General features: G+C 44.1%; 1 long non-coding RNA gene across 2 annotated transcripts; it reads left to right on the forward strand.

Annotated features, from left to right (window-relative positions):
* Positions 1–985: 985 nt before the first annotated feature.
* LOC125532532 (uncharacterized) lies at positions 986–8172 on the forward strand. Of its 2 annotated transcripts, XR_015616831.1 has the most exons (4): positions 986–1297; positions 1442–2372; positions 6557–6807; positions 7398–8172. It is a non-coding gene; the product is annotated as an uncharacterized LOC125532532 (long non-coding RNA). The 2 variants fall into 2 exon arrangements; XR_015616830.1 differs by having other exon boundaries at positions 993–2372.
* The last annotated feature ends 16577 nt before the right edge of the window (positions 8173–24749 follow it).

Genomic DNA, 24749 nt, shown 5'->3' on the forward strand with positions numbered 1-24749 from the left:
TTTTTGAGTAATAACACATTTTTAGAGAATCTCCAACAAGTCCCTAAAAAAACTCCCATTAAATGTAATTTTACGTTGTCTCCATATAATCTAGGGGAGGTTCTTACGTGTTGTGATTTAGCAGATTTCCTATATATACATCCCCCTAAAACCTATTTTTTTTCTATATCTCTTCAAACTAGGATACAAAGTAAACAGAGACTTGCCTTTGGGTCCCTCAAAATAGGAAAACACACCCTCAAAACCAAAACTACAATTGCAATCAAGTCCTTGGGCTCGGTTGGATGCACTCGAGTCCGTTGTGGAGGCCGGCGGGCCAGGCGGTCGGTCGTGGCATGGGTCACTGGCGGGACCTGTTGGAGTAGTTTTTTTTAGCCCAACTCCCCCTAAATAAGTCTTTTTATGTGGAAAAAGGGACTTATTGAAGAGAATGTTGTTTTGGTGACCGAACTCACTGGAACTCTAAAACTTTGAAAAATTCAAAATTCAAACCTTTTGTTTCAAAAGAATGTGAAAAATCTATTCAAGTAAACAAGGATGTTATGTGTAATTTCTTAGGATGAAATACATTGAAATGCAGTCTATACAAAAACAACAAATTCATGGCCTGGAAGGATGAATAGTATCATGTGTTAAAAAGCCCCATATCTATTTTTTTTGTGCACAACCCTTATTTCAACGCATTTTCCCCGAAAATTTATGCACATGTGTGTTATGCATTCATGTATATCTGTAATTGTTTTTAGGTTTTTTGGAATTGTAAAAATATGAATTTTTAGTGAAATTTGAAATTTGAATTTGGAGGCCGAGCTCCAGAGGCAATTTTAGCCTATCGGAGATGCTGTTATTACAACATTTGTGTAAATAATAAATTTAAGCATCCATCAATTTTCCGTCCGATCTGGATCGAACGCATGCGCGAGGCCCGCTGTGGCACTTTTACAAAAAGACGCCTGCCAGTGCCACTCTGCTCCATGTTATTACACAAAGCCCCTTGGTCCCTCCCGTGCAGCCCCCACCTAGTCCAGGCAGCCATGGAAGGCCGGTCAGGCGCGGCGGTGGCCGCCGCCGGCGTAATCCGCCCACTACGTCTCGCGGTCGCGGGTCTCCTCTCTCCTCCGGGGCATCTCCCTCTCCCCTTCCCCGTCTCCTCCGCAAGTACGCTGTCCGTTCCTTCGACGCATCTCATGCCTACTCCTCTGTCCCACAGCTCACCCGTAACAATAGTTCAGTACAAATTCGTCTGTTTCTCCGTCGCTGATCTGCACGCACGCTAGGTGATCGACGAAATGCCAGAGTATGTATATCGTCCTACTTATACGCCTGTAGCACCAGCCATTCAGTTGGTATGATGTGTATTACGGCATTCATAGAGTGAAGGTGGAATAAGGTTGCATTTCAACACTGCAATGTTAACTAACCCTATTGTTCTGAACAACAGCTGGGGTTGCAGGGGTAGGGTTGTCAGATTTGACTGAGCCCAAACCCTCAACAGTTGCCCATATGCTTTGACTGTGCAAGGAAGCCGCCGGGCAGCTTGGGGATGCCGACCTCCAATCTAGAAACTATTTTGATGTAACTGACAAAGACTAATCAATTTGGTGATGAAGTCCGCGAGCAGAGCTGTGCTCCTTCTATCGGAAAAAGACATGTCTTATTTGTCACATCGGAAGCAGAATTAATTGCCTTTTGAGTGTTTGTTGATAGCATGGGTTGGACATTGATCAAAAAAGTTTTATATATACAGTATCATAGTTGAAACAGTTATTTATATACAGTATCATACTAGTTGAACATGAAACCGTTTTTATTACAGTATCATAGTTGAAACAGTTATTTATATACAGTATCATAGTTGAATATGAAACCGTTTTTATACAGTATCATAGTTGAACCAAGTGCCATTGATTGAAACTCTAATTTTTTATATACATTATCATATTTGAATATATATCGGATGTACAGGCTGTCTTCACAAAACTCTGTTCACCGTAACAGTGTATCACTGACCAAGTTATGGTCATGCTTGAAGATTATCATCTCATACTATGATGATATATGATATAGATGTCCTTGACATTCCTAACCTCTCAACCTTTTTATCTGTTTAAAAGTTGGATTGATACAAGTATAATTCTGGTTTTAGAATTTCAGTGTAATGAAGTATCTAATGAATTATTGCCCATAGTTGTAACTCGTCTGTAACAAACTTGTTATTTTAATCTCTTATTGGCATGAATGCAGCGTCATCCTGAAGCAGAAGACAGTGTCATTGAACCCTTAACCTTGATATGCAGTGGCATCGATTAAACATCTTCAACTCTACCAGCTACAACGGCAAGGCCACCTGTCACATTGCGCTTGAAGCAAAGGTGCACATCTTGACATTGTTTCAGTTATATAGTTAGATGTCAGCAAATGCAAGAAATTATCATCTAAGTACAACTCTGTAGTCTGTAGCATTAGACGCTGACCAGATTTGCCTTGCGCGCGTGCACCGGCTTGAAGTAGTTTATTGAACTTGAGTTGTCCTGAAATGGACATGTGCACTGGCCAGCTGTGCATATGCCGTACTCTCCACACACCGTTGGGAATTCACAATCATCAGACAATTCTCTCATCATGGTTACATCGGACCGCAAAATGCAATTCAGTAGGTCCTCAGACCATTCATAGAGCCTAAGTTGCCCATCAGACTCTAGCCTCATGTACTCAGTGGATTTAGCTGCTGGCAATGAGATATTATGCATCCTCGGGTTGCTTGGTTGCCTTGTCTGCACAAGGAGGCTGAGGCTGCTATTGAGAAAGGTAACCTTTGTTGGACCATTTCCTGTGTCATTCTCGCTCACCCATGCCGGGAAAGCGTAGTAGAGTTGTGATGGTGTGGATCCAACATAACCGTACAATCCTGTGTAACCATTTGTTCCTCTGGGGAGAACTGTCATGTACACCTGATTCTCTGTCCAATTTGTGGCGGCAGTGTTTGCTACAAGCCTCATACCTTCCAGTAGTGACTGCCCAGGGAGCAACACATCACTAGGATGATCAAAAGACTGCCATACAGTTCCATTTCTGTGATCAAATAGCACCAGATTGCAATCCTCGGTGATCACCATGCCTGCTATGGACCGCTCCGAGCTGCCGCTGGACCATACGAGGCTACCATCAGCATCTCGGAGCACTAAGTTCCCATCGATGGTAAGCTCAATGGTGGCACCCTCCCTGATAGGACGAGCCCGGTTAGCAGACCATACCATGTGCGGCTTCGTGTCTGCGGATGTGAAAAATGTAGATGGCAAAGAGGAACACGTTGTAGGGGGAGGCGCAGAAGAAACCTGCATCAAAGTAAGGTCCCAAGATGGGTTGTGGCGAGCTGAGGAAGATGGATCGGACGGCCGAATCATCATAGAAGAGGGTTTGAAGAACGTGTGGCCCGGTGAAGGAGCCTTCGTTGTTGGTCCACGATGTTGAGAGCTTGGCTGTGGGATACTCGGTGAAGTTCAACTGTGCCTCGGAGAGCAGTTGTGCTGAAGCTGCTACTATGATGAAGAGGAGATTGGCAGGACCCATGGTTGCTGTTGGAGGTTGTAAGAAGATGAATCAATTCTTGGTCTATGACTATGAGAAGCCGGGAACGAGGGTCCCTTGCAGAGTAGACAAGTCCATTGTTCGGCTCTGTCGGCCCAAGTCAGTGATTGACGCGGTTAACTGCCGGTTGAAGCATATAGAATGTTAGTAGACGTCTGGCTCAACTATATAGAATGTCCCTAATTTTGTCGTAAAGGCATGCAAGTGCTACTTAGAGCAGCATCAGGGATGACTAATTAAGGTTGTACATCTTATTTGGACTCAAATTTGCTCCAGATGGCAAGGTCTTGAAATGGCCGTTCTAGTCGTTTTTGTGAAGTGAAAATTTGAGTTAATAAAACACCCTTTAGGCCTTGTTCATTTAATCCTCCTCCCAAGGGGATTGGAGTGGATTGGAGAGGATTTTGACTTATAGGGGATCTAATCCCCCTCAAACCCGCTAGCCTCAAACCCTGCCATTTCCCTTCAAAAACCACCTCAACCGAACAAGGCCGTATGGGGAAAAGGCCATTCTTCACATCCTGTAATCAGTTGCAGACAGTAAGCATTAGCATTCTTTATCTTATCAACACGAAGTGGCAAGGACTACCGATCAGCAGTTATTTAAATAAATGAACGAGTTGCCATTTGGCGACCATGGACAGTTCTGTTACCATTGGAGTATGCAGGTATCTCCGCGATGAGGATTTCCGACCACGACGTTCCAGTTACTCAATACCATATTATTCCACTTGCAACACAACGCCTCTCTTCCACATTAGGCTGTGTGATATGAGTATTCTGCTCATCAGTTAGTGGTAGTTCCTGGTGCCTGCATGCTTCCTTTAGCATGGCCAACTTTGTTCTTGAGAGCATGGCAATGTGCTGTTGGAAACTCAATCTGGGAACGATGTTGCTGTAAATTACAAAGACTATTCAGTTTCATGATGAAATTGGGGAGCCAAGCTATACTCCTGTTATTGATTTTTTGGTCTTATTTGTCACATCGGAAGCAGAATTAATTGCCTTTTAAGTGTTTGTTGATAGCTCCAGAGAAGGTTTGTGGCGGCTGAGGACGATGGATCGGACGACTGAATCATCATAGAAGAGGGTTTGTAGATCGTGTGCCCCGTGTGACCGAAAGTTTGACGCCTTCTTTGAGATCATGCTCGAGCAGGCGCAGCACCCCGACGACGAGAATGGTTGTGGCCTTGTCGACGCCCTTGTTGGCCTTATGAAGGATCACCAGGGCTCTGAATTCAGGTTTAGTAGAGATGTTATAAAGGGGATACTAACGGTACGTATGAAATAAGGCGGTAAGCTAAAACCGCTTACAAGGAGCACTTTACTTAAATACTCTCTCCGTATTAGAATATACTAGAAGGGTTGGGCGTGCCTGGCAGCGTCATTGGTTTGCATACCAGCAGAGCATCTAATCTTGGTAACGTAGGTTTTATTAATTGTCTTTCTATTCTGGTGAAGTAAGTGCCACTGAGTTTTCACTTTTTTGGTGCGCACTCCATGTACAGATGTACTTTACTTCCCGCACTGCATACATTGACAAAGAGAATTTCATGTACTCCCTCCGTTCACTTTTATAAATCGTTTCAGACAAGTGAAATTGAGCTGTTTTGCACAATATCTGAAACATCTACAAAGCCTTATGAAAGTGAACAGAGGGAGTACTTTGCTTGTGTACTGCATGTTCCTTTGTTCTTCACTGTCTGCCCAAAGTTGTTTCAAAATAGTTACTGGAACAGTTTTGTTGAAAGATGTTTTTGAATCTGTTTGTATGTGTGTAGTATGTTTAGGTGTCACACATCAGATTTTTCAAACTTGTCTGAATACTTGTTCTAATACAAACTCAACAAGCAAAACATAGTACAACGACATTGTTTTACAAAGCAACATTCAATATGAAACAACAGACATACGCAAAACCTAGCAAATAGGAAACAAGGAACAACACAATTAAAGTAAAATGAAACTAAACCTAGCCCTGTTCATTTCTAGTTGCTGTATGGGATTAGATCCTTGTTCTTGCTCTTCTTCGCTTCTTTTTCTCGTTTTGCTCTGTCTAGCCCCATTATGACATTGTAGATGATTCTCCATGACTTGTAGGTGGTGAATGCATTTATTGTTGCATATTTGATAAGCTTGTCTGGCAGCGGGCAAAACCCCCGCAAAGTATGGTCTTTGTTGCGATTGATTTTGTTCTTCATGACATAGTAGTGAATGTCGATCAGCCTGCCTGCAACATTAGTATATCACTACATGCCTAGCTGGATAGACTCTTCCACATTGCTCATGTAGGAAAACACCTAACTTTTTTGTTTCACTCCAATATCTCATCACAGTTTCTTGTTTTATGTGTGGTTGATAATAGATCAAGGAATAGTTCTGAGTCATGTAGTAAATACTGGAATTCATAGCTAGTATTCCAGGACAACATGCTTCCATCTAAATTGAAGATACAATTAGCTCACTCGTTACTGCTACTATTCCAGGACTATATGATTCCATCTAAATTGAAGCTATGGCTGGCGAACTTGTTACTAATGCTATGTTTTAGTTGGGGCGAGGAAGATGTCCACATTGTGATGGACTATATATATACACAGTACCAACCAAATGCCTAATATGATCATCCTGAAGCTATGTATGTAGTCATCAGTATATCACCGCATGCCTAGCTGCATGTAATTTGTTTATGTTGTATATTATCTTCTCTTTCTCTTCACATGAAGAATGCATGCATAGACACAATATGTGTGACTCAATAGAAATAAGCATCTACGTGTTTGGGCTACTCAAAGATGTTTTTTTGGATATCTCATCGGATAAGTAATCATGATTAAGCATAACACACCTACTACATCATTTATTCTCTCTTGGTTAACTAGGAAAATCACAATGTGGTCTGCAGATCTGGATGTTATTTTTTATTATTTCTAGTGTTTGTTGTACTGACATTATTGTTGATGAATAGATCAAAAGTTTTCTCGCAAAAAAACCCAGCAAAGTGGCATTGGTGCAACGTGAGGTTGGTAATGACCGTGGACAGAAAAAGGCGGCCTCCAGATCAGCGTCTTGTGAGAGATACCTATGGCCGAGATGGAGGAGGAGCTCGTGCATGAGGCTTTGTGCAGGCCAGATCGAGCGTTTTTGGCGGCTCCATGAGGATGCAGCAGATGAACGCTCGAGGAGGAGGTGTTAGTAGGCTGCGACATTCAGTGATAGGTTCGTTTTTTATGTGTTATACTTTTCTTTTCTTCATCTCCTTTTTGTGTGCGTTATTAATGGAGGATGATTGTTTCCTCACGTCAGTCCTTTGTCCTAACACAGAGATCGGGGTAATTAGGATTCAGTTGAAATACTCTTTCCCATAGGAACATCCAATGCTCCCTCTATTATCGGACAGATACGTTGCCATAATATAATATATATACTAGAAAAATGCCCGTGTGTTGTAACTGGAATATAAATATTCTAGTACGTTAGCTTGTGATTTATCTGTCGATAATAATGCGATTGTGTAAATAAATGGTCATCAAATTCTGCCCGTGAATTATCTTATATTTTGATTAATAGTTTGGTAAGTAAATTAAAGTGGAATTGGTTTAGAAGGTAAGTAAATTAAGGTGCTTGATTATCATATACATGGAAGGTTGGACGAAGAGATGGTGAGAAGAAAAGCAAAATGGGAACCTTAGGTTCTTTTTAAGTAGTAGAGATAAGACGTTTTTGTGGTTCAAATTAAGCTCTCAAAATTTCTTATATTTTGATACAAAGGTAGTAATTTGTAATGCTTAAATTAAATCTTGTTGTAGAACACATATATCGGAGCTGTCGACACAGGCGCGGTGACCATTATCTAGGCAATGGCAGAGCTGGTCAGGAAGCCACATGTGCTGAACAAGGTGCAATACGAGATCAGGACTATAGTGGGCAACAAAGAGAGGGTGCAACAAGACGACATGCCCAAGCTCAAGTACATCAAGACGGTGGTCATGGAGACGTTGCGCCTGCACCCGGTGTTGCCCCTTCTTGTGCTGAGGGAGACCATGAGGCACATCACAGTGTGTGGGTACGATGTGCCGGCGAAGAGGAGGATCTTTGTGAACGCATGGGCCATCGGGAGGGACCCGGCCAACTGGGGGGTTAACCCTGAGGAGTTCATCCCGGAGAGGTTCGAGGGCAAGGACGACATGTACTTTAACCAAGCGCAGTTCGATTTCCTGCCCTTCCTCGCCGGACGCAGGATGCATTACTAGGGAAAAGCTTATAGACATGCGCTTACTAGTAGCGCGGGTTTATACCCCTCGCTGCTGCTACTTACTAGTAGCGTGGTTTTTTTACCCCTCGCTGCTATCAAGTTGATAGTAGTAGCGCGGGTTTTTAACCATCGCTACTACTAAGCAGTCTCTACCGTGTCCCCCGAGACATGCCATAGTAGTAGCGAGGGGTATGAACCTGCGCTACTACTAAGTTGATAGTAGTAGCTGAAAGTGCAATCTTGCTCTTAAAGATTATTTTTGATATTGATGACAAATTTACTTATAGGGGACTAATTAACCGTGTTTGCTAAGTATATACACAGGTCGTTAGTTTTCTGGTTTTTCTAATGTGCATCATGATCACATCATGTGAGATATTACTCAAGCAAATTATCAATGAGGAAAGGAGCAAACAAAGATGAAGCATTGTGCTCTTTTATATTTCTTGAGTAATAGGAATCCCGCACTATTAAGAGGGAATCCGAGGTATAGGTTTAAGGCTTGCTCATACTTTGTCTCACAAGAACTCTTTCACAAAGGACCAAAAATCCCTAGCAAAACCCCTTAGCCAAAACCTACTACTCATGTTTCTCAACACAAACTCCTTGCCGGATCATCCGGATGGATCCCCAGATCATCCGGGCTAAGCCCGGATCGTCCGGACCTTGCTCCGGATCATCCGGGTAATGTGCTCCCTCCATCACAGAACCATGATGACTGAAGCTGGATCGTCCGGATCCTGTCCGGATCATCCGGATCCTGTCCCGGATCATCCGGGTAATCTTGCCCCTATTTTCGCAGAACCTTGGTGGATGTAGCCAGATCATCCGGCCAGTCATCCGGATCATTCGGACTCCTCGCAGCTCTTCTACAACCACTTACATCCGGGCCTTCAGCCAGATCATCCGGGCCTTCAGCCAGATCATCCGGATGGTCTTCCGGATCATCCGGGCAGGTCAATCTCTGTCTAAACGGCTCGAATTTTCTTGTGGTATAAATAGTCCCTTGCCTCTTCGAGATAAGGTTGAACACTTCACTCAAACACACCTCAAGAACACCAGTTCTCCCTCTCCCTTGCTCACACACTAAATCTTAGATCTCGGTTTGATTCTTGTGAGTTTTGAAGAGTTGTTCCAATCAAAAGAAAGATCTTCCCCCCTCTCCTTCTTGTGACCGAAGCAAATCGTGAGTTGAGCAAGTCTTGAGCTTTTCCCCTTGGATCTTGTTACTCTTGGAGGTTGGAGACTCCTAGGCGGTAGGAGTCTTTCGGAGAGGAATCGACCCTTGTGATTACCCCCGGAAAAGTTTGTGAGGGTTTGGAGACCGCCCCAAGGTCTACCACTAGTGGTTGAGAAACGCCTCCGTGGTGTTGTCTCAAAGGGAGAATAGGGTGAGCCTTCATGACGTTGGTGTGCCTTCGTGGTAACATCCACCTCTCTAACGGTGGCGTAGCTTCCCTCCAAGGAAGTGAACATCGGCATACATCCTCGTCTCCCAGAGTTGCGGTTATTCCTAACCCTAACTCTCTACTTGTGGTTACTTGTCTCTTAGCACTTACTTATATCATATTGTGCTTGCTTACTTACATACTTGTGTTACTTGCATAGCACTTAGTACTACACTTGCAATTGTTAGGCCCACTTTCATATTCCGCATTATTGCCTAAAATTGCTAAGTCATAATTAAATTTTTGTAATTGTACCTATTCACCCACCTCTAGGTCCATATTGATCCTTTCAATTGGTATCAGAGCCTCGTGCTCTATTCTTGTGGCTTAACCGCCCTAGAGCGAGATGAACCCCGATGGGACTCCCCTTGTTATAGAAATGAAGGATAAAGGCGAGGCTTCTTCTGAAGTCAAGACCTTTACTTCTAAGGATCTGGAACGAGCCCTTGCTAAGCAAAAGGAGGAGCATGATGCTTCTCTTGAGGCCTTGGTCCAAATGAGGATAGCCACGTTGTCCACGGTGCTTGCACCACTTTTGGGTGGTGCGGCTTCGAGGCCAACTGTGCCTACTCCGTCACTTGGTCAACAACCTCCTAGCAATGAACACTCCAGTGTTCATTGGCTTTATGCAAGACCCCAAGTTGAGAAACCGAAATATAACCCTCAAGGCAAACCTCCTTTACTTGACGCCACTTCCGATTTTGCCTTGTGGAGAGTTGCTATGCAGGATCATCTTCGATATGGAAATGATGAGATGCTGGAGATCTTGGAGTATGGTTACCATGTGGTTGACCCAAAGAATCCTACACCAAGAGAAATTTATGACAAGAATCTCAATGACACTTCAACCATGTGTATAAGGAGAGGTATGGTTGAAAAACAAAGGAGACCTTTCATACACATCACAAGTGCCAAGGAACTATGGGAAAGTATTATAAGATCCAATACCGGTACCTCCACCCTCCGAAGTGCTCAATATGAAATTGCCAAGGGGAAATTGCAAAATTTTTGTATGGAAAATGTGAAACTCCAAATCAACTCCTTGAGCGTCTCATGATTCTCACCGTTGACATTGAGTCGTGTGAGTGTGACAAGACACAAGATGGATTCAACATGACTAAGCGGTTCCTTGTGGACAAGTTGCTCCATGCTCTTGCTCCATATCACCATCAAATGGTGTGGGACATAAGACAACACCATGCCTTCAAGGAAATGACTACAGATGACATCATATCCACTTTCCAACTATTTGAAGAGTCGAAGGCAAATGCTACAAAACATCTTTCCATGCATGGTACTCCAACATCAAAGATCAATCTTGCATTGAAGGCCAAGCATGTATGTGAAGATGAGCAAAGTGAAGAAGAAGAAGAAGATGATAATGATGAAGATGGTGATGAGGTTGAATCCGATGAGGGCCCTTCATATGAAGACATGGCTCTCTTTGTCAAGAAGTTCAGCGTGGGAAAATTCAAGGGAAGATTCCAAAAGAAGAAAGTAAGAAAATGCTACAACTGTGAAGAAACCAACCACTTCTCAAACGAGTGCCCTTATAAGAAGAGAGAGGATAAACCAAGATTTCCTAAGACCTTTCCCAAGAAGAAGTTGCCAAATCCTTTGAACTCCAAGCTCAAGAAGAGAGATGGGAAAGCAATGGTTGCTCAAGAAGAATCCGATCCAGATGATGTTAGTGGTGTTGCCGGAGTTTCTCAAGATTCTCAAAACACATTGAGGCTAGTCAACAAGAGTGGTGATGTTGTCACCTACAACTACATGAAGGACTACAAGGGCAACGCTCACAAGTGCCTCATGGCGAAGGCCATGGTGGAAGATGGAGAGGACCAACACTCTCCTGACAAGGTCAAGGTAACCCCACGATCAAACCCTCCTCCTTTCACTCCTCCTACTCCTAGTGATGAGTATCTTGATGCGGAGAATAGTTATGAGGATGATGATATAAATGATCCTATGCTTGCTAGACTAAATAAGTTCATGTGCTCCCTTAATTAAAGGAAAGAAGCTCACTATGTTTCGTATGCTTATGGAGATGGTGAGTAAGCACACCATTTCCGTTAAGGAACTCGAAACCCTCGTCACCGAGGAAAAGGAAAAATATGAAATCCTTGAGCGGAAAGTCCAATATGAGGAAGCACGAAATGATGAACTATGCTTAAAAATTGGTGCAAACATTGATGTTCATACTAAAGATCTTGCCTCCTTGAAAAAGGTTATTGACTCTTGTGACGAGTTGATGAATAATAAAAGTAAGCTTGAGAAGTCTAATGCTTCTCTCTCTAAGGATTGTGAGCTCCTAGCCGTGTCCCTCAAGACTAAGGAAGAAGAGCTCACCCTTCTTACAAAGCGTTTTGACACACTCAAGCTTACTTATCTTGAAACTCTAGCCAAGGCTTACTCTTCTCCTATTATCAATGTTGATGCTTGTTCTACTAACTCTAGTAGTGATCTAGCATCTATTCTTGAGGAGAATCGTTTTCTCAAGGCTCAAATCGAAAAAGGGCTCATGACATGTGCCCAAGGGCAAAAGAACCTTAATGAGGTGTTGAGCCAACACAATGAAGTGTTTGCCAAAGAGGGACTCGGGTTTGACCCAAGCACAAGCAAGAAGAAGATGTCCTCTCAAAAGTGCACCACCCCGCTAAAAGAAACTTTTGTACGGGAAGGACACAAGGAGAAAGGTAAGGTTGTTAGTGGGAAGGCCACAAGGGGCATGCCCACTCTCAACAAGCCAAAAGAGTTCATGCCTCCATCCTATGTACTTCATAAGACTAAGGATGGAGAAGTTTATGCAAAGTTTGTTGGTCCTCGAAATGCATTTTGGTTTTATGCTATTTAAGTCCCTAAGACCCTTGTGACTAACTTGAGAGGTCCCATTGCAAAATGGGTGCCTCTAACCAAGTAAAAATTCTGTGTAGGTTGCCTTCTTCGGTGGAGTAAAATGGGTGATTGATAGTGGATGTACAAATCATATGACCGGAGATAGCAAATTTCTCTATGATTTCATGGAAGCTATTCAACAATTTATGAGCATTATGTTTAGTGGAGGATCAAAAGGACAGGTACTCGGGTTGGGTAAGGTGGCTATCACAAATGAGATGTCTCTTGCCAATGTCATGCTTGTCCAATCCCTTAAATATTATTTGCTTTCTGTTCGCCAATTGGCTTTTGTTGGTTATGATACACTATTTGGACTAACAGATGTGAAAGTCTTTAAGAGAGATACTCTCGAAGTGGCCTTTGTTGGAGAGTTGGACGGGAACCTTTACACGGTTGATTTCTCGAAAGAGAGCACACTCCATGCAACTTGTCTAATGGCCAAGGCCGACAAGGGGTGGCTATGACATCGCCGGCTAGCCCATGTCGGATGAGAAATCTTCAAGATCTCTTAAAGGGTAATCACATCCTTGGACTAACAAATGTCTCTTTTGAGAAAGATCGTGTGTGTAGTGCATGCATAGCCGGGAAGCAACATCAATCAAAGCACCCACCCAAGAATATTGTGTCTACTTCATGACCCTTGGAGCTCCTTCATGTGGATCTCTTTGGGCCCCCGTCATGGGATAGTCTTGGTGGGAAAAAGTATGGGCTTGTCATTGTTGATGATTACTTAAGATATACATGGGTCTTCTTCCTCAAGTCCAAGGACGAGACAAAGATCACTTTCATTGATTTTGCCAAGCAAGCTCAACGCAAGTTTGACAAAGAAATCTTAGCAATAAGAAGTGATAATGGCTCTGAGTTCAAGAACTACACTTTGGAAGAATTTCTTAGTGATGATGGGATTGAGCATCAATATTCAGCTCCATACACTCCCCAACAAAATGGTGTAGCAGAAAGGAAGAACCGAACACTTGTGGAGATGGCAAGGTCCATGTTGGATGAATACAAGTCGCCACATAGTTTTTGGGCCGAGGCTGTCAACACCGCATGCCATGCATCAAACCGGCTCTTCCTCCACAAAATATTGGAAAATACTCCATATGAACTCCTAACTGGGACAAGCCAAATGTCAAGTACTTTCGTGTATTTGGGTGTAAATGCTTCATCCTCAACAAAAGAGAATGGTTAGGAAAATTTCAATCCAAAACCATTGAGAGCATATTTGTTGGCTATGGATCAAACTCTCACACCTATAGAGTCTACAACAAATCCAATGGATGTGTTCTAGAAACTTGTGACGTGGTGTTTGATGAATTTAATGGCTCCCATGGGGAGCAAGTTGATCTAAGTGATGTAGGTGAAGAAGATTCTTCTCAAGATATCTTGACCATGGGTGTTGGTGCACTTCTCCCAATGGAACAAGAACCTCATGATGAAGAAGAAGATGGAAGCTTCACACATCATCAAACTACATCAACGCCCATACCACCACAAGCTCCTATTACTCAACCAATGCCCATAGTTCAACTACAAGTTGATGATCAAGTTCCTCTTCATGATAATCATCAAGAAAAAGATCATCCTCAAGGGCAAGAACAAGAGAGTACAATCATTGACAATGAACCTCAACAAATGCAAGAGGAAGAAGAAGATTTTCCACCACACATCAATGATCCATATGTTGAGGACGTGGATGATGGACATGAAGTTGAACCTAGCGAAACCTTAACCTCCATCATGCCTCGAGTGGCCGGTCGTGTTGATGCTGATAAAATCCTCACCAGCATATCGGAAGGTAGAGTCACTCGTAAACAACTGACAAACTTTTGTGCTCACTTCTCGTTTGTGTCTAGTGTTGAGCCTCTCAAGGTACACGAAGCATTGATGGGCAACGATTGGCTCATTGCTATGCAATAAGAGTATAATAGCTTTGAGCGCAACCAAGTGTGGTCATTAGTCAAGAGGCCAACTACGGAACACAACGTCATTGGAACAAAGTGTATTTTCAAGAACAAGCAAGATGAGAACGGTGTAATCATCCGCAACAAGGCAAGGTTAGTGGCACAAGGGTATTCACAAGTTGAAGTTTTGGACTTTGGTGAGACCTTTGCCCGCGTTGCCCGTCTTGAATCCATTCAAATCTTACTTGCTTATGCTGCTTTCAATGGGTTTACATTACATCAAATGGATGTGAAGAGTTCTTTCCTTAACGGTCCTCTACAAGAAGAAGTATATGTATCACAACCACCTGGGTTTGTTGATCCCGATCACAAAGACTATGTGTATAAACTTCATAATGATTTGTATGGCCTCAAACAAGCACCTCGTGCTTGGTATGATCATCTTAAGAAGGTTTTACTCGATGATGGTTTTGTGAGAGGGGTGATCGATCCCACTCTTTTTACTAAGAGGGACAAGGGTGATTTGATCTTATGCCAAATCTATGTAGATGATATTATTTTTGGTTCTCCTAACATTCATTTGTGCAAGAAGTTTGCGGCTTCAATGACCAAGAATTTTGAAATGTCACTCAATGCGGATTTGAAGTTCTTCCTTGGATTTCAAATTCAACAATTTCAAGAAGGAATTTTCTTGTCTCAAGCAAAATACCTCAAGGATATCCTAGAGAAGTTTGGCATGTCCGATGCTAGTCCTTGTAAGACACCCATGCCAACCAAAATTGCACTCACTGAAGACACAAATGGTACCCCTTTCGACCCATCTATTTACTGCTCTATAGTTGGTTCATTGCTTTATCTTTGTGCATCTAGGCCAGACATCATGTTTAGTGTATGCATGTGTGCTAGATTTCAAGCTTTCCCTAGGGAAATTCATCTTAAGGCGGTTAAGCATATTCGTAGATACCTTGTTCACACCCCAAAGTTGGGTCTATGGTACCCCCAAGGATGCTAAGTTTGATCTCATTGGGTACACGGATGCGGATTGGGCTGGAGACAAAGTGGATCGTAAGTCCACCTCCGGCGCATGTCAGCTTCTTGGTTGCTCCTTGGTAAGTTGGTCCTTGAAGAAACAAAATTGTGTTGCTCTCTCCACCGCAAAAGTTGAATACATTGCAACTGCCAGTTGTGCAACTCAATTACTATGGATGAGGCAAAATTTGAAGGATTACGGTATCACCTATAGACATGTGCCTCTTCTATGTGATAATGAAAGTGCCATCAATATTGCTGAGAACCCCAAAGATCATACCCGCACCAAGCACATTGACATTAGGTACCACTTCTTGAGAGATCATGTGGAGAAGGGTGATATTGACATTGCTCATGTTGGCACAGATATGCAACTTGCAGATATTTTCACCAAACCATTGGATGAAGCAAGGTTTTGTCAACTTAGGCGTGAACTTGGTATCTTGGAGCTTTACAACATTATGTGAAATCTAGTACTCATTCATGCATAAACATCCTGTCTTGTCTTGATGTAGGCATATATTTAGGGGGTGAACTTCAATCCATGAATCTTCTCTTCCCTATGTAATGCGTAAATAAAACCAACACTCTCAAAGTGACTATGACATGTATTTTGTGTCCATAGTACTTTAACATGATGGAGTAGTAATCTTGAGTCCAACGTTCAAATCTTTGGAACCCCAAGTTATGTATACTCAAACATGGTGGCTTAGGCTAAAACTCTTCTCAGATGTTCATGTGAGTTTGTGTTCTGCGTTGAATACTGTGTTGATTAGGCTACAACTGATTCTTACACTTATATATCTGTACTCACACACACACACACACACACACACACATATATATACACACACCCACACACACACATCACATCATCACCATTTCAAGATATCAGCACTCTAGCTGGCTGGATCACCCGGATATCCATCTGGACATCCGGGTAATCCCCCTCGCTGTACCCGTATGCCCGGACATTCGGGCTCCTTTCCGGTCATCCGGATCTATCCGAATCATCCGGGGCTACGCCCAGACATCCGGGTGGGTCCTCGCCCTAAGCAGTAAAACTTCAGGCCGTGGGGGAGCAGAGGGGTATTCCTCTGTTCTCTGCCCCCATCGACCCCCATCCACTCGCCCCCGCCGCTGGCGGCTCGTGGGCTGCCCCGCCGGACCGACCGGCCATTTGGACGGATGTCGCCGCCTCGCCTTGCCATTGCCTTGATCCACCCCCTCGTCGTGCCGTTTTCCCCCGGATCTCGCCGCCTCGCCCTGCCATCGCCATTTTCCCTAAATTCGCTATGGTGGTAGAACGTGGACGCGGCGGCCTGCGCTTCAAGTCAACAACCATGGGTCCCTCTCGTGGTACCCCACTTGCTCCTCTCTTTTCCTTCTACGTTTTACCTATCGAGGTTCGGTCATATATTCAGTCGGCTCCGTTTCTCTTATGCATGTGCGCAGTCGGGCGTCATCATGCATCGACGGACTCCGAGGAAGACGCTCGTCCACTCAAGAAGGCGTCGAGTCATGCACGTCCGTCCTATGCCGGGCTGGACGACCCTGACTACGAGGCCGAACTCCATGATGAGGAGCTCGTGCCTGTTCGTTCAACGACTAAGTCCAAGAAGAAACAAGCAGCCGGTGCCTCAAGCTCCAAGTCTGCGGCACCTTCTAGCCTTGTCTTGTCCATGGCCAATCCCACCAACCGTGGCCGTCGTGTTGTCAACTATTAGTCCATGGACCCCTCTGAGTATGCTGCTTTACGGAGTGATGTCAATCAATTTGCCGCCTCGGCCAATGCAACCGATCCTCATTTTCGCACCTTGGTTCAACAAGATATCTATCAATTAGTCATTGCTCATCTAGGTTTTTCTCCTCAGCATTATGTGAACTTGGATTACATTGAGAAGAATCCAACCAAGTTTGAAGGTGTGTTGGAGAAGATTGATGACATGGGGCTGTGTCATGCTATGTCTCTTCACTGTGATTGGAATGAGGCTGCCATTCGGCAATTATATACCACTTGTTTCTTCCATCCGGATCGCTCTATCACTTGGATGACTCACCACTCTCAGTTCACCGTCTCCTTCGAGGCTTTTGCTGCTGCCTTAGGCATGCCCGGATCTGAGGCCTCTCTTTTTCAAATCCATGAGGTGAACCCCAAGTTTGAGGCCATGCCCATCAGTGCATGTGCTTGCCTCGCCATGCCTACCTCTTAGTTATCCACAATGCAGCAAAGCAAGGAGCTTAATGATATCTCCATCTTCCGTCTCAAATACCGGTGGCTTTTCAAGTGTATCCTCAACTCCATTGCTCCCAAGAAAGGGGATCGTGGGATGGTTCGGGCCTATAGCATTGACTTGATGTACTACTCGAGGAAGGCTCCCAACCGTCCCATTGACATGGCAGATTTCCTATGGCATGAGATTCGCATGGCTAGTGGTCTGAAGGTTCGTACACTTCCTCATGCCCCCTTCATTTAGAGAGTCATCGACTCGGTTTATCCGTGTTCCATTGTCAAGACTTCCACGCACTCCTTATGGAGTCCGCGTGATGAGTCTTCCAGGGGAAGGCCCCTGCTCCTCCGCATGCCGAGAGCTCTTCTTGCCACACTAAACCTTTCGTGAAGCCTTTTGACCGCCTGGCTCGCTTTATTGGGAAGTCCCATAAAGCTATATCTGATACCTGCCGCTACACCGCCACTCACATTGCTACCGAGGAGGTTCGCCGTATCTCGGAGGAAAATACACTTAGGGCTCGTCTCCGTGCACGCCCTGGCAGTCCTGTTGAGCCTGATGAGCCCATTCCTGATCGGCTTCCTCTTCCGGAGGTCGACTTTTCTTCTGCCACTGATTTTCCAGAGTTCTTCCTTGCACCTGCTGATCTGAGTGATGGTGATGATGATGATGAGGATGCTGAGTGATCCTCCTACTTTCTCGGACTTCTTTCCTTTTTCGGTACTTGTTGCCAAGGGGGATATGTAATTCTTAGGAGTATAAGTGTGAGCCTGCTATGTTTATTGAGCTCTAGTTATTGGAGTCTGTATTATTATTATTGTAATGATCCTTGGTCATGTGTTATGCTACCTTATATGAGTCTATGCTACTATGTAAGACCTTGGTCATGTGTTATGCTACCTTATATGAGTCTTTGCTACTATTTAAGAGCTTAAGTATGCTATCTTCTGTGGCTATCTTCATTCGTTGTTATCATTGCCTATGTTAATGGTAATGGTGTATTACTACACTACTGTTACAACATCTTATTCGAATGAGGGTATCCTCACCATATGTGCATGATTTTGTATGTTATCATTTCATTCCTATGCATACTTTAAGGGGGAGCTCTCTTTGAAACACATCCCTGCATATATTAAGGGGGAGCTCCTCCTAAAAACACATAGCGGACTACTCTCCTAAAATTATTCGCAGCACATTTCACTTTTTAAGTGCTATATGTAGTTTGTCATCAACTACCAAAAAGGGGGAGATTGAAAGTGCAATCTTGCTCTTAAAGATTATTTTTGATATTGATGACAAATTTACATATAGGGGACTAACCGTGTTTGCTAAGTATATACACATGTCGTTAGTTCTCTCGTCTTTCTAATGTGCATCATGATCACATCATGTGAGATATTACTCAAGCAAATTATCAATGAGGAAAGGAGCAAACAAAGAGGAAGCATTGTGCTCTTTTATATTTCTTGAGTAATAGGAATCCCGCACTATTAAGAGGGGATCTGAGGTATAGGTTCAAGGCTTGCTCATACTTTGTCTCACAAAAACTCTTTCACAAAGCACCAAAAATCCCTAGCAAAACCCCTTAGACAAAACCTACTACTCCTGTTTCTGTGCACAAACTCCTTGCCGGATCATCCGGACGGATCCCCAGATCATCCGGGCTAAGCCCGGATTGTCCGGACCTTGCTCCGGATCATCCGGGTAATGTGCGCCCTCCATCACAGAACCATGATGATTGAAGCCGGATCATCCGGATAATGTGCGCCCTCCATCACAGAACCATGATGATTGAAGCCGGATCATCCGGATCCTGTCTCGGACCATCCGGGCTGTGCCCGGATCGTCCGGATCCTGTCGCGGATCATCCGTGTAATCTTGCCCCTATTTTCACAGAACCTTGGTGGATGTAGCCGGATCATCCGGCCAGTCATCCGGATCATCCGGGCTCCTCGTAGCTCTTCTACTGCCACTTACATCCGGGCCTTCAGCCAGATCATCCGGATGGTCTTCCGGGTCATCCGGGCAGGTCAATCTCTGTCTAAACGGCTCGAATTTTCTTGTGGTATAAATAGTCCCTTACCTCTTCGAGATAAGGTTGAACACTTCACTCAAACACACCTCAAGAACACCAGTTCTCCCTCTCCCTTGCTCACACACTAAATCTTAGATCCCGGTTTTATTCTTGTGAGTTTCGAAGAGTTGTTCCAATCAAAAGAAAGATCTTCCCCCTCTCCTTCTTGTGACCGAAGCAAATCGTGAGTTGAGCAAGTCTTGAACTTTTCCCCTTGGATCTTGTTACTCTTGGAGGTTGGAGACTCCTAGGCGGTAGGAGTCTTTCGGAGAGGAATCGACCCTTGTGATTACCCTTGGAAAAGTTTGTGAGGGTTTGGAGACCACCCCAAGGTCTACCACTAGTCGTTGAGAAACGCCTCCGTGGTGTTGTCTCAAAGGGAGAATAGGGTGAGCCTTCGTGGCGTTGGTGTGCCTTCATGGTAACATCCACCTCTCTAACGGTGACGTAGCTTCCCTCCAAGGAAGTGAACATCGACATACATCCTCGTCTCCCGGAGTTGCGGTTATTCCTAACCTAACTCTCTACCTGTGGTTACTTGTCTCTTAGCACTTACTTATATCATATTGTGCTTGCTTCCTTACATACTTGTGTTACTTGCATAGCACTTAGTACTACACTTGCAATTGTTAGGCCCACTTTCATATTCCACATTATTGCCTAAAATTGCTAAGTCATAATTAAAATTTTGTAATTGTACCTATTCACCCCCCCTCTAGGTCCATCTCGATCCTTTCAGTAGCGCGGGTTTATACCCCTCGCTACTACTAAGTACAAGGTATGTGAAGTCTCCATATCCTTGGTCGAATCCCTCCTCTCTTCCTCACTCTCCCGCCTCTCTCCATAGGCTCTCCAATTCCGCTTCTCCCTCCCACCCGCGATTCCCTTCCTCTCATCCACCACCACCGCCGGCCTCGCACCTCATGCCTACCCCAAATCCGGCGACCTCCACACCCACCGCAGCCCCCGCCCCCTCCTTCCTGCTCCTTCTCTAATGTTGGAAGGAGAGGGAGGTCTAGCAGAGCGCCATCCATGGCGGCGGCCAGATCCGCCATGGACACAACCACAGGTGAGTTGTTCTTCCTACTCCTCTCAATCTCTCTCTCACCCCCCACTCTCTCTCTCTCTCTCTCTCTCTCTCTCTTCATCTTCCAGATCGAGCAGAGCGCCATCCATGGCGTCATCTAGGGTTTCGGCTCCAACTCAGGCGGCCACCGGTGAGTTGCTGCACCTACTCCTACCTATCTCTCTCTTCCTCTTCTAATCCTTGTCTCTTTTTTTGTAGGGGCAGCAAAGGGGAGGTGTATCACCATGGACGACTTCATCCCCTCTAGGATCATCATCGACCATGTATGAAGAGGATGATGACGCCTAGCTAGCAGCAGCAGCCATGGCTGGAATTTATTTTTTAATTCCTAATTAGTTAGCAGTATCGAGGGTCCAGACCCACGCTATTACTAGTTAGTAGTGGCACGGGTGGTATCCACGCCACTACTAACGGATGTAGTAGTAGCGTGGGTGGCACCTGCGCTACTACTACCAGTTAGCTGTAGCGCCGTATCAGTAGCGCGGGCACCCGTGCTACTGATATACCTAAAACCTGCGCTACTGATATACCTAAAACCCGCGCTACTGCTAGGCTTTTCCCTAGTAGTGATGTGTCCCGGGATAGACGTGGGGGTGGCTACCACGGAGTTCACCCTGGCAAACTTGCTCTATTGCTTTGACTGGGAGCTCCCGGAGGGGCTGAGGATTGAGGATATGAACATGGAAGAGGCGGGAGGACTCGGCATCCATAAGAAGACACCTCTCTTGCTTGTGCCGACCAAATACAAGTGGTAGGGCTTGCTGATCAATCTGGATCGATGTGCCAATGGATATGCGTAATCGTTAGGGTGTTCCCATTTTCCCGAAAAAAATCAGCTTGTTGTTGATGCCATTTATGCCCATGGTCACTTCCAGCTAGGCAAACCACAACGCCAATCATGTCCGGTTTCTTGTCTAACTAGGCTTTTGGGTTTCTCATGCACCTGACCTGCGATGGCATGCATGTATCACATTATGCATACCATCTAGACATGCTAGCGTGGGAAAGGACTTTACTACCAGTCGGTATGAATAAGAACTCTTTACTTTTGAGTGGTCGTAATACTCTTCACTTTTGTACGGACCTTCTAATCCCATGGCGTGGCTACTCCTATTATCCCTTCACATGACACAAATTCTCTCTCCCTCCTCAAGCTTTCACTGTTAGCTAAACGCTAAACTACACAGTAGCTAGCTCTCCCAGGATCAGACGATGAAGATCCGAGGAGTATTTTCTGCTCACGTGATAGCAGAGAAGAAGAATAGAGCTGTGTAGGAACTCACACATTGTGAGACGTGGTTGTACGAGAGGAAGAGATTGAGGGATCGCACGGAGTGCATTGGTTCTCATTATATAGCATATGGTGAATACATATACAGGGTATGTACGACATATGGTAATTACAGTCGTATATAAACCGGAGTCTAACACCCTCTCTCAATTTTATTCGGTGTCAAGAAGGTTGAGATTGCGCCGACAGACTTCAAACAAAGGAAGTGGCAACAGCTTTGTAAAAACATCCGCAAGTTGACCTTTAGACGAGATAAACTTGATTTATAGTAGCTTTTGTGCAACTCATTCCCTCACAAAATGGAAGTCAATTTCAGTATGCTTTGTCCTTGCATAGAAGACAGGGTTGGATGAAAGATATGTGGCTCCAACGTTATAACTGGAGATATGTGTTGAGGAATACCCAACTCTCGCTGCAGGGACTGTACCAAAATGAGTTCGACAGTAGCATTAGCTAAAGCTTTGTACTCAGCTTTTGTACTACTCCTAGAAACAATGGCTTGCTTGTGAGCATACCAGGCGATCTAGTTTGAACCAAAGAACGCAACATATCCCCCCATAGATCGCCTGTCATCTGGAATCCCCGCCCAGTCCGCATCATAGAAGGCAGACAATACTCCAGAGGAGGTATGCAAACCAAAGGAAGTAGTAAGATGAACATAACGCATATTGCGTTTGACTGTAGACCAATGTGTGTCACGGGGCTCATGAAGATACTGGGAGACACGGTTAACTGCAAAAGAAAGATCCGGTCGAGTAATGATAAGATACTGTAGTCCATCAACAATACTGCGATACTCTGTAGCGTCATCCGAAGAGAGAAGCACACCAATATCAACAGAGAGCTTCTCTGTCACGGCCTTGGGTGTGGTGATAGGTTTACACTTCAACAAACCCGCACGTCGAAGGAGGTCCAAAGAATATTTCTTCTGAGTGAGAGAGAGACCAGCAGCAGTATGACCAGACAGTCCAACTAAGCGAGCTCTTATTACTATATAATAAAACACTAATTAGCTGGCACATATGCAGCCATATTGGCATACGGGTGTCCCTAATCATAGCCCTTAATTATATGTCCCTAATATTATTCTAAACACCTGCAAGTACTATTTAGAATAGCATCAGGGGATCGCTAATGAAGGTTGTACATAAAAATTGGATCAAAATTTGGTTCACATATCAATGTCTTGAAATTGTCACTATAGTCATTTTGATCATCCCGTAGGTCATAATACTCTCTCCTCCCGGAATTACTTGTCGCAAAAATGGATGTATCTAGACATATTTTAGTTTTCGCTACATCCATTTTTATCCATTTCTACAACAAGTAATTCAGGACGAAGGGAGTAGACAATGTCATGGACTTCCACTCGCCAGTAATTTAATTAATGAACAATTTGCCATTTGGCGCCCATACATGGCTGTGGTTCCTATGGCTGCCGGCGGAACACTTCCCTCTTGATGTGGGCGTGGGTTGCGGTTATGCAGGTGGAGGTATCTGCGTAATGATAATTTCTAACAGCAACATTCCAGCCGCATGGTCATACAGTATTGAGTTATTTCACAATACCATGTTCTACTTTTCACAAACTATTTACGTCCTGTGGACGTTGTGGAAAACACGAAATAAATCTTGTTTCAAAGGTATTAGACCTAGTGATCCTACTACTGACGCGATTTTCATTCTCTGCCAATTTCTGAACACTTGGGCATAAATTCAGAAAGGTGCTCTGTGACAGGGGGATAGCGTGATGGTAAAAAGCGAAGGAGATCTTCAGGCAGCAACACGGCTGGACCCTGTTATCAGGAGGCTGGCCATGTATAGTTCGTATACGTCGGTAGAGAACTCGAGCTTCGTCTGTTGTGGCCTAAATTCTGCTGCTGTTTCTTTTTTTTTTCAAAAAGGAGGTTATCCCCCGGCCTCTGCATCAGAACGATGCATGTGGCCATCTTGCTGCTGTTTCTAAATTAGCTGAATGTGCAAATTTGAATGAACTTCTTCATGATCCGATATATTCCTAGGCTGTGCAGTTTAGCTGAAAATAACAACTGTTCTTGCGCATTTTCCCCAGATGGTTATGACAGTTTTTGCATACATATACCACCAATCGTTCATGTCGCCCCACATGTTCTCTGTTGACGCAATCTTGGATCAGGTACGTATCTGTAGCACCTTGTTGATTTTTATTTGATCTTTATCATTATCCTGTTCATCGTGGTTCTCATGCATCCACGGCGTACTATTTGTTTTGCAAAACATACAGATCTTTAGAAACCTGACGCACGAGGAGCAGAGGAACTTGTATGAGCAACTTGGGAAGATGTTATGCAACTTATGCAAACTGTCTGTTTGCATGATAGGGCCAACTAATTTAATTAGGTGCTTGATTCCCCTGCTACTGAGTGATTTATTTATCATCTGCACTAATTCTCTCCTCGTGTTTATTATCGGAGATGGAGAAGTTATACTTATATTTGTGTAAATCCCCTGCTACTGGGAAGGATGCACTAATTGGAGCATAAGTATTAGGCATTCGACCTGTTCAGACTAGTCTGTGCCTGCCATTGTTATGGATACATGCTTAAAGTTAGTGCGACTAGCTAGTAGTATTATATAGCTCATGTCCTTATCTGATATCAATCTTAAAGTAATTAACGATGACTGACCGGCTGGGGAGTGGGGATGTCCAAGACATTGACTAATGTCTTGAGAAACTTGACATGAAAGTTAACTAATCGGCAAGAAAACGACCTTGACTAATGTTGCTAAGCACTGAAATCGTTGCTGTGGTGTTTCAAAACATGGAGATAAAATAAGTGATCATGGTACATGTGTTAAAAATAGAGTAAACAACAAGTCTATTCAATGTCCGGACACTAAGTGATTGTTCAAAATAAGTGTCCTTGACGTTAGCACATGCCTCATGGATGATGCATTGTTATTG

This window comes from Triticum urartu, chromosome 1A (assembly GCF_056163025.1).
Source record: "Triticum urartu cultivar PI428250 chromosome 1A, HENAU_Tu73, whole genome shotgun sequence".
Lineage (NCBI taxonomy): Eukaryota > Viridiplantae > Streptophyta > Magnoliopsida > Poales > Poaceae > Triticum > Triticum urartu.